Below are 6,672 nucleotides of genomic sequence, written 5' to 3' on the forward strand. Positions count from 1 at the left end.
AAGCATTTTACAGCAGGTTGGAGCAGCCTGTATCTCAGCACAGGAATAAGGTAGGGAAGAATTCTAAGGATCATTTTGACTGCCTCCAGAAGTTAGATCAGATGGCAAATTGGATTTGGTGCTAGGTCTTTCCCTTTAGGTTTTACCCCAACAATGTTTTCATTAGTTTCGCTCACTCTCGAAATCAAGCATTTTACAGCAGGTTGGAGCAGCCTGTATCTCAGCACAGGAATAAGGTAGGGAAGAATTCTAAGGATCATTTTGACTGCCTCCAGAAGTTAGATCAGATGGCAAATTGGATTTGGTGCTAGGTCTTTCCCTTTAGGTTTTACCCCAACAATGTTTTCATTAGTTTCGCTCACTCTCGAAATCAAGCATTTTACAGCAGGTTGGAGCAGCCTGTATCTCAGCACAAGAATAAGGTAGGGAAGAATTCTAAGGATCATTTTGACTGCCTCCAGAAGTTAGATCAGATGGCAAATTGGATTTGGTGCTAGGTCTTTCCCTTTAGGTTTTACCCCAACAATGTTTTCATTAGTTTCGCTCACTCTCGAAATCAAGCATTTTACAGCAGGTTGGAGCAGCCTGTATCTCAGCACAGGAATAAGGTAGGGAAGAATTCAAATACTCATTTTGACTGCCTCCAGAAGTTAGATCAGATGGCAAATTGGATTTGGTGCTAGGTCTTTCCCTTTAGGTTTTACCCCAACAATGTTTTCATTAGTTTCGCTCACTCTCGAAATCAAGCATTTTACAGCAGGTTGGAGCAGCCTGTATCTCAGCACAGGAATAAGGTAGGGAAGAATTCTAAGGATCATTTTGACTGCCTCCAGAAGTTAGATCAGATGGCAAATTGGATTTGGTGCTAGGTCTTTCCCTTTAGGTTTTACCCCAACAATGTTTTCATTAGTTTCGCTCACTCTCGAAATCAAGCATTTTACAGCAGGTTGGAGCAGCCTGTATCTCAGCACAGGAATAAGGTAGGGAAGAATTCTAAGGATCATTTTGACTGCCTCCAGAAGTTAGATCAGATGGCAAATTGGATTTGGTGCTAGGTCTTTCCCTTTAGGTTTTACCCCAACAATGTTTTCATTAGTTTCGCTCACTCTCGAAATCAAGCATTTTACAGCAGGTTGGAGCAGCCTGTATCTCAGCACAGGAATAAGGTAGGGAAGAATTCTAAGGATCATTTTGACTGCCTCCAGAAGTTAGATCAGATGGCAAATTGGATTTGGTGCTAGGTCTTTCCCTTTAGGTTTTACCCCAACAATGTTTTCATTAGTTTCGCTCACTCTCGAAATCAAGCATTTTACAGCAGGTTGGAGCAGCCTGTATCTCAGCACAGGAATAAGGTAGGGAAGAATTCTAAGGATCATTTTGACTGCCTCCAGAAGTTAGATCAGATGGCAAATTGGATTTGGTGCTAGGTCTTTCCCTTTAGGTTTTACCCCAACAATGTTTTCATTAGTTTCGCTCACTCTCGAAATCAAGCATTTTACAGCAGGTTGGAGCAGCCTGTATCTCAACACAGGAATAAGGTAGGGAAGAATTCTAAGGATCATTTTGACTGCCTCCAGAAGTTAGATCAGATGGCAAATTGGATTTGGTGCTAGGTCTTTCCCTTTAGGTTTTACCCCAACAATGTTTTCATTAGTTTCGCTCACTCTCGAAATCAAGCATTTTACAGCAGGTTGGAGCAGCCTGTATCTCAGCACAGGAATAAGGTAGGGAAGAATTCTAAGGATCATTTTGACTGCCTCCAGAAGTTAGATCAGATGGCAAATTGGATTTGGTGCTAGGTCTTTCCCTTTAGGTTTTACCCCAACAATGTTTTCATTAGTTTCGCTCACTCTCGAAATCAAGCATTTTACAGCAGGTTGGAGCAGCCTGTATCTCAGCACAGGAATAAGGTAGGGAAGAATTCTAAGGATCATTTTGACTGCCTCCAGAAGTTAGATCAGATGGCAAATTGGATTTGGTGCTAGGTCCTTTCCCTTTAGGTTTTACCCCAACGATGTTTTCATTAGTTTCGCTCACTCTCGAAATCAAGCATTTTACAGCAGGTTGGAGCAGCCTGTATCTCAGCACAGGAATAAGGTAGGGAAGAATTCTAAGGATCATTTTGACTGCCTCCAGAAGTTAGATCAGATGGCAAATTGGATTTGGTGCTAGGTCTTTCCCTTTAGGTTTTACCCCAACAATGTTTTCATTAGTTTCGCTCACTCTCGAAATCAAGCATTTTACAGCAGGTTGGAGCAGCCTGTATCTCAGCACAGGAATAAGGTAGGGAAGAATTCTAAGGATCATTTTGACTGCCTCCAGAAGTTAGATCAGATGGCAAATTGGATTTGGTGCTAGGTCTTTCCCTTTAGGTTTTACCCCAACAATGTTTTCATTAGTTTCGCTCACTCTCGAAATCAAGCATTTTACAGCAGGTTGGAGCAGCCTGTATCTCAGCACAGGAATAAGGTAGGGAAGAATTCTAAGGATCATTTTGACTGCCTCCAGAAGTTAGATCAGATGGCAAATTGGATTTGGTGCTAGGTCTTTCCCTTTAGGTTTTACCCCAACAATGTTTTCATTAGTTTCGCTCACTCTCGAAATCAAGCATTTTACAGCAGGTTGGAGCAGCCTGTATCTCAGCACAGGAATAAGGTAGGGAAGAATTCTAAGGATCATTTTGACTGCCTCCAGAAGTTAGATCAGATGGCAAATTGGATTTGGTGCTAGGTCTTTCCCTTTAGGTTTTACCCCAACAATGTTTTCATTAGTTTCGCTCACTCTCGAAATCAAGCATTTTACAGCAGGTTGGAGCAGCCTGTATCTCAGCACAGGAATAAGGTAGGGAAGAATTCTAAGGATCATTTTGACTGCCTCCAGAAGTTAAATCAGATGGCAAATTGGATTTGGTGCTAGGTCTTTCCCTTTAGGTTTTACCCCAACAATGTTTTCATTAGTTTCGCTCACTCTCGAAATCAAGCATTTTACAGCAGGTTGGAGCAGCCTGTATCTCAGCACAGGAATAAGGTAGGGAAGAATTCTAAGGATCATTTTGACTGCCTCCAGAAGTTAGATCAGATGGCAAATTGGATTTGGTGCTAGGTCTTTCCCTTTAGGTTTTACCCCAACAATGTTTTCATTAGTTTCGCTCACTCTCGAAATCAAGCATTTTACAGCAGGTTGGAGCAGCCTGTATCTCAGCACAGGAATAAGGTAGGGAAGAATTCTAAGGATCATTTTGACTGCCTCCAGAAGTTAGATCAGATGGCAAATTGGATTTGGTGCTAGGTCTTTCCCTTTAGGTTTTACCCCAACAATGTTTTCATTAGTTTCGCTCACTCTCGAAATCAAGCATTTTACAGCAGGTTGGAGCAGCCTGTATCTCAGCACAGGAATAAGGTAGGGAAGAATTCTAAGGATCATTTTGACTGCCTCCAGAAGTTAGATCAGATGGCAAATTGGATTTGGTGCTAGGTCTTTCCCTTTAGGTTTTACCCCAACAATGTTTTCATTAGTTTCGCTCACTCTCGAAATCAAGCATTTTACAGCAGGTTGGAGCAGCCTGTATCTCAGCACAGGAATAAGGTAGGGAAGAATTCTAAGGATCATTTTGACTGCCTCCAGAAGTTAGATCAGATGGCAAATTGGATTTGGTGCTAGGTCTTTCCCTTTAGGTTTTACCCCAACAATGTTTTCATTAGTTTCGCTCACTCTCGAAATCAAGCATTTTACAGCAGGTTGGAGCAGCCTGTATCTCAGCACAGGAATAAGGTAGGGAAGAATTCTAAGGATCATTTTGACTGCCTCCAGAAGTTAGATCAGATGGCAAATTGGATTTGGTGCTAGGTCTTTCCCTTTAGGTTTTACCCCAACAATGTTTTCATTAGTTTCGCTCACTCTCGAAATCAAGCATTTTACAGCAGGTTGGAGCAGCCTGTATCTCAGCACAGGAATAAGGTAGGGAAGAATTCTAAGGATCATTTTGACTGCCTCCAGAAGTTAGATCAGATGGCAAATTGGATTTGGTGCTAGGTCTTTCCCTTTAGGTTTTACCCCAACAATGTTTTCATTAGTTTCGCTCACTCTCGAAATCAAGCATTTTACAGCAGGTTGGAGCAGCCTGTATCTCAGCACAGGAATAAGGTAGGGAAGAATTCTAAGGATCATTTTGACTGCCTCCAGAAGTTAGATCAGATGGCAAATTGGATTTGGTGCTAGGTCTTTCCCTTTAGGTTTTACCCCAACAATGTTTTCATTAGTTTCGCTCACTCTCGAAATCAAGCATTTTACAGCAGGTTGGAGCAGCCTGTATCTCAACACAGGAATAAGGTAGGGAAGAATTCTAAGGATCATTTTGACTGCCTCCAGAAGTTAGATCAGATGGCAAATTGGATTTGGTGCTAGGTCTTTCCCTTTAGGTTTTACCCCAACGATGTTTTCATTAGTTTCGCTCACTCTCGAAATCAAGCATTTTACAGCAGGTTGGAGCAGCCTGTATCTCAGCACAGGAATAAGGTAGGGAAGAATTCTAAGGATCATTTTGACTGCCTCCAGAAGTTAGATCAGATGGCAAATTGGATTTGGTGCTAGGTCTTTCCCTTTAGGTTTTACCCCAACGATGTTTTCATTAGTTTCGCTCACTCTCGAAATCAAGCATTTTACAGCAGGTTGGAGCAGCCTGTATCTCAGCACAGGAATAAGGTAGGGAAGAATTCTAAGGATCATTTTGACTGCCTCCAGAAGTTAGATCAGATGGCAAATTGGATTTGGTGCTAGGTCTTTCCCTTTAGGTTTTACCCCAACAATGTTTTCATTAGTTCGCTCACTCTCGAAATCAAGCATTTTACAGCAGGTTGGAGCAGCCTGTATCTCAGCACAGGAATAAGGTAGGGAAGAATTCTAAGGATCATTTTGACTGCCTCCAGAAGTTAGATCAGATGGCAAATTGGATTTGGTGCTAGGTCTTTCCCTTTAGGTTTTACCCCAACAATGTTTTCATTAGTTTCGCTCACTCTCGAAATCAAGCATTTTACAGCAGGTTGGAGCAGCCTGTATCTCAGCACAGGAATAAGGTAGGGAAGAATTCTAAGGATCATTTTGACTGCCTCCAGAAGTTAGATCAGATGGCAAATTGGATTTGGTGCTAGGTCTTTCCCTTTAGGTTTTACCCCAACAATGTTTTCATTAGTTTCGCTCACTCTCGAAATCAAGCATTTTACAGCAGGTTGGAGCAGCCTGTATCTCAGCACAGGAATAAGGTAGGGAAGAATTCTAAGGATCATTTTGACTGCCTCCAGAAGTTAGATCAGATGGCAAATTGGATTTGGTGCTAGGTCTTTCCCTTTAGGTTTTACCCCAACAATGTTTTCATTAGTTTCGCTCACTCTCGAAATCAAGCATTTTACAGCAGGTTGGAGCAGCCTGTATCTCAGCACAGGAATAAGGTAGGGAAGAATTCTAAGGATCATTTTGACTGCCTCCAGAAGTTAGATCAGATGGCAAATTGGATTTGGTGCTAGGTCTTTCCCTTTAGGTTTTACCCCAACAATGTTTTCATTAGTTTCGCTCACTCTCGAAATCAAGCATTTTACAGCAGGTTGGAGCAGCCTGTATCTCAGCACAGGAATAAGGTAGGGAAGAATTCTAAGGATCATTTTGACTGCCTCCAGAAGTTAGATCAGATGGCAAATTGGATTTGGTGCTAGGTCTTTCCCTTTAGGTTTTACCCCAACAATGTTTTCATTAGTTTCGCTCACTCTCGAAATCAAGCATTTTACAGCAGGTTGGAGCAGCCTGTATCTCAGCACAGGAATAAGGTAGGGAAGAATTCTAAGGATCATTTTGACTGCCTCCAGAAGTTAGATCAGATGGCAAATTGGATTTGGTGCTAGGTCTTTCCCTTTAGGTTTTACCCCAACAATGTTTTCATTAGTTTCGCTCACTCTCGAAATCAAGCATTTTACAGCAGGTTGGAGCAGCCTGTATCTCAGCACAGGAATAAGGTAGGGAAGAATTCTAAGGATCATTTTGACTGCCTCCAGAAGTTAGATCAGATGGCAAATTGGATTTGGTGCTAGGTCTTTCCCTTTAGGTTTTACCCCAACAATGTTTTCATTAGTTTCGCTCACTCTCGAAATCAAGCATTTTACAGCAGGTTGGAGCAGCCTGTATCTCAGCACAGGAATAAGGTAGGGAAGAATTCTAAGGATCATTTTGACTGCCTCCAGAAGTTAGATCAGATGGCAAATTGGATTTGGTGCTAGGTCTTTCCCTTTAGGTTTTACCCCAACAATGTTTTCATTAGTTTCGCTCACTCTCGAAATCAAGCATTTTACAGCAGGTTGGAGCAGCCTGTATCTCAGCACAGGAATAAGGTAGGGAAGAATTCTAAGGATCATTTTGACTGCCTCCAGAAGTTAGATCAGATGGCAAATTGGATTTGGTGCTAGGTCTTTCCCTTTAGGTTTTACCCCAACAATGTTTTCATTAGTTTCGCTCACTCTCGAAATCAAGCATTTTACAGCAGGTTGGAGCAGCCTGTATCTCAGCACAGGAATAAGGTAGGGAAGAATTCTAAGGATCATTTTGACTGCCTCCAGAAGTTAGATCAGATGGCAAATTGGATTTGGTGCTAGGTCTTTCCCTTTAGGTTTTACCCCAACAATGTTTTCA

Source organism: Melanerpes formicivorus, unplaced genomic scaffold, assembly GCF_026170545.1.
Source record: "Melanerpes formicivorus ecotype bairdi unplaced genomic scaffold, bMelFor1.0.p_v2 SCAF_214, whole genome shotgun sequence".
In the NCBI taxonomy this organism is placed as follows: Eukaryota; Metazoa; Chordata; class Aves; order Piciformes; family Picidae; genus Melanerpes; species Melanerpes formicivorus.